We start from the raw sequence: 12,981 nt of genomic DNA on the forward strand, positions 1-12,981 counted from the left end.
TTTTTCTCAAAATGCATTAACATTTACTGCTAGGTATTGAAACCGCTGTACTTACGTGAGAAAATCAGCAGTTTGACACGTACACATTTGAGTACACCACACCCACATATTCAGTCTGATACATGCATACCATCTTATTTTAGGTATATTTCATTTGTGTGTTTATATGCTGTGGATGCTAGCATCTATACTCTCACATGCCCAAAGTTAATTTAATACATTCCTTTCCTTTCAACCTTTGTTTTTTATTGTGTAAACTGTGTGGCTGAAGTATCTGTTCCATTTGTCTAAATATATGCAGGGAGTGAAAGGAAAGTATAGTCAGGGAAAACTGAAGATATTACTGGCAGTTCTGGCAGGTGCAATTTGGATTTTGTAAACTCCAAATTATTTTTGGAGAGCAGTGGTAAAAGATGATTTATATTGTTTTGTAAGGCAGGCTACTCTGTTGCCAATATAGTAAAAATATATATATATATATATAATTTGTTTTTACTTGCTTTCCATGCATAGTGCATGTAATGTGTTATAAATCAAATATATTAAGTAATACTTTGTTTTAAATTAGAATTTGAATAATATATTACCTAAAGCCTAAAATATGTATGTTTTAAAACAACATAATAGTTCTTTCAAAAAGAGAAAAAGAATGCAAGCTCATTTTCTAAGTGAACAAAATCAAACAACATTAAGAGGATAAGTTTAAAATGAGCTGGCTCTTCTCTAAGAGCCATGGAGCATACATTCCTTTATCATATTGTGCAAAGGAACATATCCTGTACTATCTTGTATATTCTACCTTACAGAAAAGCTTATGCTCAGCTATGCTTTTTTAAAGAAAGGGATTCCACAGATGCTGGTTATAACAGTTTATCGTGCACTGAGAGAAACGCTGGGAGTGGCTTGGCCAGTCCCTAAGCACTTTGTGGGAAGTTAGAGAACTGCCTCTGGGATAGTGGCTTACTACCCTATGTGCAAAGGCTGAGTAAGTCATTTCTCTCCAGGCAATCCTGCGGAGGGCTTCTCCTCAAAGAGTCAGAATCATCGGTCCTCTGCATGTAAATGTGAAATTCTAGCTTTCTATTGTACTGATAGGGTAGAGAGCACCACCAAAATCAAAAGGCAGGACTTGCAGAGGCAGCAGCCAGCCGCTGTATATTAGCCGATAAACTTTTTTCTTTCTAGCTTTTTAAAATAAGATACGAATGTTTTCACTAACCATCTTTTTACCATACAGAACGCTAAAAGTAAGAGGACGCCAGGCCAAATCCCCTGAAATCACTGTAGGGACACAGCCAGACCCCAGGTGGGGCACTGAACAGAAGAGGGCAGTGGGCCATTTTGAAAGAAAGCAAAGGACAAAAGGGAGCAGAGGATGTGGAGTCTCCAAGCCTAGCAGCAGATGACGTGGAAGGTGCCACAGCTGCTTGCCGCAGCTGCTCTGGTAGTCGCCTCCACTTCAGAGTAGGGGCAAATGTGTTTAGAGATGAAAGGCAAGAGGGGGTAAGAAAAATGTACCTTCCATTTCTGACCAACTGCAATATAATCTTCACAAAGCTCATTCTGTTCTTATGAAGTGGTTATTTTCAGGATTCAAATATAGGCAAAATGCTAACCGGCAAACGCTATGTGTTTCTTACTTGGAAGCGCAACTGGATACTCCCAAATTACGGACAGCACGTTGTAATTTCTAAGGCAACTTCTAAGGACAAACTTGTAGTCGGACCCTTGAACATTAGAAATGGTAGCAATTTAGTAATGTGATAGTTCGTGGCCTTGCCCAACTGTTCGTGAATTCAAAAAGTGCTTTTCACATGTAACCTTAATGTTTATATGCTTTAGGCCATACAATGACTTTAAGTCATTATTTCTTGTTTTAGACTCAGTACACATAAGGGTAGTTGACTCACCCACTCTGAGACGATTTCCTGGAACTCTGAATCCTACTGAACTCTGTACTATCCTTTGATTGACTTGAAATCCTACCCCGAGGAAATAAGTACATGAGTAGGGAGGGAGAAGGGGAGGACTGAGCAGGTCAACTTCACAGACACCCCCGTCTTTTCTTTAGGTTCTACAGGCATCCTAAAGAGTGGTTTTCAGCTCCTTGACAGCAGACGGCATTTACGATTGGACAAAGATGTTTTAATGACAAAAATGTCAGGAACTGAAAGAAGCCACAAAAGGGAAAAATAAAAGTTAACAATAACTGCATAGTTATTGGACTGTTTTAGAAATTAAAACATAAAACAGGCTCAGGCCGGGCGCGGTGGCTCAAGCCTGTAATCCCAGCACTTTGGGAGGCCGAGGCGGGCGGATCACGAGGTCAAGAGATCGAGACCATCCTGGTCAACATGGTGAAACCCCGTCTCTACTAAAAATACAAAAAAATTAGCTGGGCATGGTGGTGCGTGCCTGTAATCCCAGCTACTCAGGAGGCTGAGGCAGGAGAATTGCCTGAACCCAGGAGGCGGAGGTTGCGGTGAGCCGAGATCGCGCCATTGCACTCCAGCCTGGGTAACAAGAGCGAAACTCCATCTCAAAAAAAAAAAAAAAAAAAACAAAAAAAAAAACCAAAACAAAAACAGGCTCATACACAGTGGGTAATTTGCCTGAAGTCACAGACTTCAAATTAAGGTCTGTGAGACTCCAAAGCTGCTTTCTACTATCACAAAAATAGCATAGGGATCTCAGAATTCTATAGGGTTCTTCCCTTTTAAAGTTTATGAAATGCAGAGAATGCGTATATCACTGATTCAAAAAAGTTTAAGCCATTTCTTTTTCTTTCTTTTTTTTTTTTTTTTGAGATGGAGTCTTGCTTTGTTGCCCAGGCTGGAGTGCAGTGGTGTGATCTCAGCTCACTGCAATCTCCGCTTCCCAGATTCAAGCAATTCTCATGCCTCAGCCTCCCACGTGCACCATCATACCCAGCTAATTTTTGTATTTTTTAGTAGAGATGGAGTTTCACCACTTTGGTAAGGCTGGTCTCGAACACGTGACCTCAAGTGATCTGTCCACGTTGGCATCCCAAAGTGCTGGGATTACAGGTGTGAGCCACCGCACGCAGCCAAGTTTAAGCATTTCTTAGGCTATATACCTTCACAGGGCGGTGGCACTCTCCTGCCAACTCCAGTCAGCCACTTAGAATCACTTTAAGCTTGCTCCAAGGCCTCTGGCCAGCGGCGAGTGAAGGCAAGGGACTGCATAATCTCCTAGCCTAATTAGGCATGACACAACGTTGAGTAGAGAATCAGGAAGGGGCAGTGGTCCAGAGAGTATGTTGTTGTGATCCGAGCAGACTTAAAGATAACAAACATATTGCTTAATTCAAAATGCTAAGTTCTGCTGAGATGTATTCTTACAAGTGTGTTTAGAGAATTGCGATAATTTCACTGAGCAATTCAACTAATAGAATAATAATGCCAGCCTTCAGCATGAAGCCATATCCATAATCTGACCCCACTCTACTTATAAAGTATATCATTACTCCCCCAAACCTATCTGTTCCAGAGGTGATGTCTTCTCATTGCTTCCATGTGCTTTCCTTGTTCATGCCCTCATGCCCAGCTGATGCTGAATTCTAAGATGGCTCTTCTTTCTACCATCAACCCTATCCCATCTTTCAAGGCCCATCTCAAAGCCCACCTTTTCTACATCATTTGTCTTGAAAACTCCAGTCCCAGTGGCCTCTAAAATCCTGACCAGCCATAGCAATGTCTCCACTCAACATTTTCATATTTGATTATTTTCAACTTAGAACTACTTGACTGTGAGCTCTGTTAATTCTCATGATCTCATCTTTGTAAATCCCCCGTCACCAGACTTCACACATCTTGAAGGCAGAGGCTCTGTTGACACTAAAATGACTGGCGAAAAGGGAGTACCGTAGCAGTGTTTCCCAGCCCCACATCTATTTCTTTACTTTGGTTTTAAACCAGATAGAAGGTGAGGAATGCTGTCCTTTAACACTCAATTAAATTGGCTCAAATCATGTTTCTTTGTGCAGAGGGGGCCCTATATTCCTTCCTCACTGTCTGGGGATTCAGGGAGGGAATAGGGATGGTTTATAATTTCTTTTCCTAGTCACCGTTAGGTCAAAGCTCTTTGCTTTTGTAGGCTTAGTTCAGAGACTGGAAAGAGCATATTGCTGTCCCTGAGCCCAATATCTCCCAGATGTGAAACTCAGCTCTTTTTCCTGCTTCAGTAACACGGGCTGAAGCTGGAGTGATATCAACTTTGGCGAAAAGCCAGAAGTAAGGCATGTGTGTACTAGGTCTTCAAATATTAAAACTTTATTGTGGGTACTATTTGCTTTTGAAATTTTAGAAGAATATTTTGCATTAATTAACCTTTTATAGTACAGAGTAGCATGCCAGAAATTTACTTGGAATTTTCTTTCCCATTTTAAAAATGACTCTGATTTATTACTTGTGCTATAGTATTAGGTTGGGGCAAAAGTAATTGTGGTTTTTGCCATGACTTTTGATGGCAAAGAAGAGTGAATGAAGCTGCTTCTTTATTTCTTAGGGATGACAGCCTAATAACTGCTAATTAAGCATACAAAGAATTTTCAAGTTAATCATAATTTTACCTCAAATAGATATTATGTTTCTTTGCTCCAAACTGGATCTTTCTTGCTTTTGTGAGGGACAGGATTTATGCTACAAAAAAGTACAGATTCTGGAGTCAGACTGCAGAGCTTCAAATCCTACTTCACTTACTAGTAATGTGATCCTGGACAGACTACCTAGCCTCCCAGTAACAAATGAGGGTAAGGATAGTGCCTATCCTCATGTGGGTTAAATACACATGTATAGAATGCTTTGAACAGTGTCTCATACATAGTAAACACACAGTGAGGGTTAGGTGCTCTTATGTTCACATGGATAATGCTATATATGCATTTTTTTTTTTTTTTTAAACGATGGGGTTTCACCATGATGGCCAAGCTGGTCTTGAACTCCTGACCTCAGGTGATCCACCCACCTCGGCCTCCCAAAGTGCTAGGATTACAGGTGTGAGCCACCGCACCCGGCCTATATATGCATTGTTATAAGCTGAATATGTCCTCTCCAAATTCCCATGTTGAAGCCCTAACCTGAAATACTTCAGAACATGACTGTATTTAGAGACAGGGCCTTTAAAGAGGTAGTTAAGGTAAAATGGAATTGTTATAGTGAGCTGTAATCCAACAGGACTGGTATCTGCATAAAAAGAGGAAGAGGAGATGAGGACACAGATAACACACACAGCAGGAGAACCATATGAAGGCACCGCAAGAAGGCAGCTGTCTTAGCTTGCTCAGGCTGCTATAACAAAATATCATAAACTGGGTGACTTACAAAAAACACACAATTATTTCTCAGTTTGGAGGCCAGAAAGTCTAAGACCACAGTGCTGGCAGATTCAGTATCTGCTAAGGACCCATTTCCTCAAAGTTGGTACCTTCTTGCCCTGTCTTCACATGGTGGAAAGCATGAGGGGTTGCTCTGGGCCTCTCTTATAAGGGAACAAATCTCATTCATAAGGGCTTTGACTTCATGACATAATGACCTCCCAAAGGCCCCATTTCCTAATATCATCACCTTGAGGTTAGGATTTCAACATATACATTTGTGGGGACATAAATACACAGGCCATAGAAGCAGGTATCTGTAAGTCAAGTCATCTGCAAGAGAGACCTCGGAAGAAACCAAACCTGTCAACACCTTTAGCTTGGACTTCTTGCCCCAAGAATTATAAGAAAATAACTTTCTGCAGCTTAAGTCACTCAGTCTGTGGTACTTTGTTATGATACCTCTAGCAAATACATGCATCAAAATTAAATATGGACAGAAAAAAATAAATATGATGAGAAACTAGTGATTTATCATTACATTTTCTTTTCTTTTCTTTTTTTTTTTTTTTTTTTTTTTGAGGTGGAGATTCATTCTGTAGCCCAGGATAGAGTGCAGTGGCGCGATCTCGGCTCACTGCAACTTCTGCCTCCTGGGTTCAAGCAATTCTCTGCCTCAGCCTCCCAAGCAGCTGGGATTATGGTCGCATGCCACCACACTCAGCTAATTTTTGTATTTTTAGTACAGACGGCGTTTCGCCATCTTGGCCAGGCTGGTCTTGAACTCCTGACCTCGTGATCTGCCTGCCTTGGCCTCCCAAAGTGCTGGGATTACAGGCGTGAGCCATCGTGCCCGGCCTTGTCATTACATTTTCTAACAGCATTAAACTGGTAGGATATCTCTTAACAGATTTTAAACTTTGTGAGGCTAAAATCACAGCAGCTAAGAGCACTGTGCCATACAGTAGTTTGCCTCTACTACTTCCTGGTTATGTAACTTTAGGCAAGTCAAGTCTAAAGATAGATATATATATATATATATATATATATATATATATATATATATAAAATTATATATATAATTATATATATATAAAAGTTGTATAAGCTCCAGTGCTTCATGTGTGTATTAGGACTAAATGAGATGTGCAGCACAATTCCTGGCACGTAATAAGCATTCAGTTAATAAAATTCTGTCTATCTGTCTAGCTATCTAGCTAAATGTCTTCTGAGAAGCTTAGGGGCAGTGGAGTAACATTTTCTCAGCACCCAATATTTTCTTCTTTCATTTTTAAACCAGATAAGGAAACTGAGGCCCATAGAAACTAAGTGATTTTGCTAAGGTTATACAGAGAGCATGGTGGAGCTGGGATTCACAAGTGGGTGACTCTAAGACTCATTCTCTTTCTACTATACCACATTACCTTTCTCATTAATTTTCTAAAATCTATGGGTTCTAGCATGCTGTTCACAGTATGCTCACACAATCCCTGCTTCCTTGTACATACTATTTTGTGGGCGAGGGATGATAGAGGCCAGGGCATTAGAAAATTAAATATCATTTTCATAGGGTCTTCCCATATACGAAAGAAAAACAAAAAGAAAAAAATAAAGCTCAAACGTTACACAGAGGAAATTCTTGCTTTGTAATTCTACAGAAATTGTGACAACTACGGTTTAATGACCTCATAAGGATGTGGCATAAGTGATTTATATTCACCCTGCAGTGTCCTGATGTGAACTAACAGATTAAAGTTTCTAAAGGATAACTTGTACAGCTATTAAACCAAACTTGATGTCTAATGTTAGCACAAAATTCACTCCGGAAGTACGTAATCCTAGTTAAATAAGCAAAGCATGTTTTTAATTGCTGGATAATACCTATTTCATTTTGTAACTTTTCCACACCCCAAGTAAGCAATCACCTATGGGGTTAAGATCTCCCAGCAAGAAATTTTTCCAACTAATTTCTTTAACAAAGCAAACAAATAAATAAACATTAAGGCAGTAATTACTTGAATCATCTGACCTTTATTAAATTACCTCCCAGAAAGTGTTTAATTCCTTCATGTAAGCTGTTAACTCACATATTTATTTTAGTTTTGTTAAAAACAGAGTGGCTTAAAGAGGATGATACCATGCAATACCAGTTTTTAAATGTCTCAATGAGGATGGCCACGTACACATTTCTACCACTTCAATTAAAAACGGAAGACCTGGCTGGGCGTGGTGGCTCACGCCTGTAATCCTAGCACTTTAGGGGGCCGAGGTGGGTGATCACCTGAGGTCAGGAATTCAAAAACCAGTCTGCCCATCATGGTGAAACCCCATCTTAAAAAACAAAACAAAAACAGAGGACCAAAGCTGAATAATAAGAAAGTATTTTCTAAGTAGAGTTAAGCTGGTTGGTCTAGCAAACAGCCTTTGGGAGGCATAGTGTCACCCTCCAGCACAGAGGGCGGATTCGTTTCCTGACCAGAAAAATAAAGAGAATGCCTCCTTCCAAGGCAAAGTATGGCAGATTTACTTGCAGTTACCTTACAAGAAGAATAGAGGTTTCCTAAGCTTGGGGCTCTTCAGATGTGACCTGGACCCACTCTGTAGTATCCCCATTGTCTTGGTTTGGAGAACAAGGAAAACCAAGAGAACTTAAAGCCCATGCTATTTGCTGTACTGTGAATAATAAGGTTGTCTGTTTCTGACCTAGGAGTCTCTTGTCTTCTTCTAGCATCTGTGAAACAGGTGGCAAGCTCATTTACTGGCTTCGACATAGGGTAAAATCTCAGATCCTGAACAGTCCCTAACTCAACAGAGGAGTATTTAATAACAAAAGTATGGCTAAAATAGCCCTAAAGAATGCTTTAGAACAGTAATTGGTGTCCAGACCACAGGCCAAATCCAGCCCACAGCCTGGTTTTGTATGGTTCACAAGCAAAAAAAGTTTTTTAAGGTGTTGTTAAAAAAAAAAAAATGCAGAAGAAACTGTAGAACCTAAAATACTATCTGGCTCTTTAAATAAAAACTTTATCGTTTTCTGCTTAGAACCATCTTAAAAAAAGCATAAAAACAAGCTTGAAAGGATCAAATTGACCTTAAACTACCTGCTGGAACCAAATGTTCTTGGAAAAAAAATAAAATACAGACACATAACTACATGGTAATCACAATGTCCAGCACCAATGAAAAATTATTAGACATAAGAAGTAGCAAAGAAATATACCCCATAACTAGGATAAAATCAGTCAGTAGAAACAGACTCAGAATTGACAGAGATGATGGAATAGAGAAAACCTTAAAATAGCTAGTATAAATATGTTCAAGATGTAATGGAAAACATAAAAAGACAGTGGTCTTTCTTGGTGAATGTTTCATGTGCATTGGAAAAAAAATGTGTATCTAGCAGTTGTCAGAGTGTCAGTTACCACTGAGCAAGTCTCAAAAAATGTAAAAGAATTGGAATCATAAAAACATGGGTTTTGACTATAAAATAAAATTAAATTAAAAATCAATAGAAAATATACATGCAAAATTCCCAGATATTTGGAAATTCAGCAACTTAATAGAAATAACTCAAGAAATTGCAAGGAAAATTATAGAAAAATATTTTGAATTGAATGATAACAAAAGGCAACATATCAAAATGTATGTAATGCAGTTATAACAGCACTTGGAGGGAATTATAGCAGATCGTCTCTAAATAGGGACCATAAAAACAATAATTATAAATATCTGAATGTCTACACTGAATTAAAGTAATTTTTAACAGCAACCTATTGAATGTATTAATTCAAAAAGTATTAAAATTCATACTTTTCTCATAGTACACTTCTTTTAAAGTACAGTTGACCCTTGAACAATGGGGGGGTCCCCCAAACATGCAGCTAAAAATCTGCATGTAACTTTTGACTCTCCCGAAACTTAACTATTAATAGTCTACCACTGACTGGAAGCCTTACGCATAACATAAACAATCCATTAACACATATTTTGTATTTTGCAAAAAGTATAAAGTTTTCATGCCTGCTGCTGGCATAGCTGCAGCAATGGCTTCACAAATTCCCTTTTCTTTTATTTAAGAGACAGGGTCTTGCTCTGTTGTCCAGGCTGGAGTGCAGTGGTACAACCACAGTCCACTGCAGCACAGCCTCCTGACCAGTTGGACCTACAAGTGTAAGTACATACCGCCATGCCTGGTTTTTTTTGTTTGTTTGTTTGTTTTTTAACATGAGATTTAATTTTTCTTTTTTTCCATAGAGACAAAAGTCTTGCTATGTTGCTCAGGCTGGTCTTGAACTTCTGGACTCAAGGGATCCTCCCACCTAAGCCTTCCAAAGCATGAGATTACAGTCGTGAGACACTGTGTCCGACCTCTTTTCCTTTCTTTCTTTCTTTTCTTTTTTTTTTTTTTTTTTTTTTTCCCACAGTGGTCTTTAGGCTGAATTCAGTTATCTAGAAATGGCAGGCAATTGCAGCTGCAGCCCTCAATCTACGGTACATATCAAGGAATTCAACCTTTTCTGGTAATGTCTTGACTTTTCTCTGCTTATTGGGAGCACTTCTAAAATCAGTAGTGGTACTTCATATGGGCCCCATGGTTCCATACATCCAAGGTTTATAGCATTGAACTAAACACGATAGAAAAATTACTCAAGAACCCCTAGAGATCACTTTTTACTGCGATACACAATTTACTGGAGGCAAACTATTCACTCAAAGATGATTGATTAGCATCATATAGAGTTTTAAGTGGATATTCCCAACACTTAAGCTCACTGCAACAGCAACAGGAGGTTGCTACAAAACTGTTACAGTAGTACAGTTATATTTATGCAGGTACAACTTAATACTGTATCTTTCTTTGTTTATATTTCTTTTGACTATGAATATTCCATAGTATGGTCTATGAGTAAGGTTTGATAAATTTTAAGATTTATAGTGGACTTCTGTATATTTTATGGTAGTAAACTATAAAATAAACTAGTATGTACGTATATTTCATATATTCATAAAACACTTTTTTCTTAATTTCTTCAGTATTTCTAGGTTACATGGTTCACTTTCAATTTTTTAAAATTGTCAAAAATCTCCAATGAATTTTCCAATATATTTACTGAAAAAAAAAAAAAAAAAACCTGTGGGCCAGGCATCGTGGTGCACATGTGTAAATCCCAGCACTTTGGGAGGCGAGGCAGGAGGATCGCCTGAGGTCAGGAGTTTTGAGACCAGTTTAGGCAACATAACGAGACACCATCTCTACAAAAGAAAAAAGAAAAAATTAGCTGGGTATGTTGGCATGAACCTGCAGTCCCAGCTACTCAGGAGGCTGAGGAAGGAGGATCCTGTGAGCTGCAGAAGAGCTCCAGGAGATTGAGGTTGCAGAGAGCTATGATGGTGCCACTGTACTCCAGCCTGGGTAACAGAGGGAGACCTTGTCGCTAAGAAAAAGAATTGTGTGTAAATGAACCCATATAGTTCAAACATGTGTTGTTCAAGGGTCAACTGCATATAAAAGGGAGAGTTGTTCAAGGGTCAACTGCATATAAAAATTTCCCACGCCGGGCGCGGTGGCTCAAGCCTGTAATCCCAGCACTTTGGGAGGCCGAGGCGGGTGGATCACAAGGTCAAGAGATCGAGACCATCCTGGTCAACATGGTGAAACCCTGTCTCTACTAAAAATACAAAAAAATTAGCTGGGCATGGTGGCACGTGCTTGTAATCCCAGCTACTCAGGAGGCTGAGGCAGGAGAATTGCCTGAACCCAGGAGGCGGAGGTTACAGTGAGCCAAGATCGCGCCATTGCACTCCAGCCTGGGTAACAAGAGCGAAACTCCGTCTCAAAAAAAAAAAAAAAAAATTTCCCACAATTTCTGGAAAGAGGAATGCCCATAGTGACTCAACTGAAGCTAAAACCGTATTTAAAATATTTTTATAAAACAGAATTGGGTCTGTTGCAGTGGCTCATGGCTGTAATCCCAGCAGTTTGGGAGGCTGAGGGAGGTGGATCACTTGAGGCTAGGAGTCTGAGACCAGCCTGGCCGACATGAGGAAAACCCGTCTCTACGAAAAATACAAAAATTGCCAGGAGTGGTGGTACATGCCTATAGTCCCAGCTACTTGGGAGGCTGAGGCAGGAGCATCAATAGAACCTGGGGACGGAGGTTGCAGTGAGCTGAGATCACACCACTGCACTCCAGCCTGGGTGACAGAGGAGACCCTGTCTCAAAACAAAACAAAACAAACAAACAAAAACAGAATTGGTGAAACAGATTTTAAAAAAATTCAGTCTGCATGACTGATACTCCCAGGTCATTTTCCAGTTATACTCTTATAGATTCATTCTTTCAACAAATATTTACTAAGTACCTACTATGTTCTAGGAATATACCAGTCATATGGGAGGGGAGTAAAACGGAAGACAAATTCCAACCACTCAATCACCTTACCAGGAGTAGGGTTGGAGGGCGGGGGTGACAGACTATAAACAACAATTGACAAGTAAAAATATATAGTATTTCACAACATGGAGGTAAGTGTAACTGAGAAAAATAGAGTAGGGGAGGTGGGGGCAGTTACACTTCTAAAGAGTGGGTAGGAAAGGCCTCATTGACAATATGAAAGAAGAAAGATCAAAAAGGGTAAGGGAACAAGCTAGACGAAAATCTGGGGCAAGCAGATGGGGTTCTAGGACACTAGAAAATCTGGGGCTAGGTAGAAGTTCTAGCCAGGGTGTTCTAGGAAAAATAAAATCAGTGTGGCCGGTGCAGAAAGAGCTGAGGGAGAGGAGTAGGATATTAGGTTAGAGAAATAAGAAGTAGAGGGGCCGGGCGCGGTGGCTCACGCCTGTAATCCCAGCACTCTGGGAGGCCGAGGCGGGTGGATCACAAGGTCAACAGATCGAGACCATCCTAGTGAACATGGTGAAATCCCGTCTCTACTAAAAATACAAAAAATTAGCTGGGCATGGTGGCACGTGCCTGTAATCCCAGCTACTCAGGAGGCTGAGGCAGGAGAATTGCCTGAACCCAGGAGGCGGAGGTTGCAGTGAGCCGAGATCGCGCCATTGCACTCCAGCCTGGGTAACAGGAGCGAAACTCCGTCTCAAAAAAAAAAACAAAAAAAACAAAAAAAAACAAAAAACCCCCGCCTCCCCCCTCCCCCGCCCCCAAAAAAAGAAGAGGTAGAGGGCAGGGAAGACAAAGTAGGGTTTTTGTTGTTGTTGTTGTTGTTTTTCTTTGGAGATTTTAACTTTTACATTTAATAAATGAGAAGGCTCTGGAGGGTTTTGAGCAAGCGGGGATTTTAATGGAATCATTCTGGCTATTGTGATGAAAATACAGTGAAAGAGAACAGAGGCTAAAAGGAGACAAGGTAGGCGGCTACTGCAGGAACCCGGGAGTGCTTCCATCAAGCTGGTTGTGGGAATGATCCCATACATACGAGGGTGGAGAGATGCCGCAGGGGAGAGGAGAAAGTTGCTGAATCACTCTCTTTGAGTAGGGGAAGGAGTGGGATCTAGTGCACAAGTTGCAAGGATACAGCTAGAAACATTTCATTCATAATATGGAAGGCAGAGAAGTACAAGGCACACTTACAAGTAGGTGACTCTGTATGGTGGTGGTGAGGGAGGTGGTCTGTGAAGTCCGTCT

The sequence above is a fragment of the Saimiri boliviensis genome, chromosome 4 (assembly GCF_048565385.1).
Source record: "Saimiri boliviensis isolate mSaiBol1 chromosome 4, mSaiBol1.pri, whole genome shotgun sequence".
Classification (NCBI taxonomy): Eukaryota; Metazoa; Chordata; class Mammalia; order Primates; family Cebidae; genus Saimiri; species Saimiri boliviensis.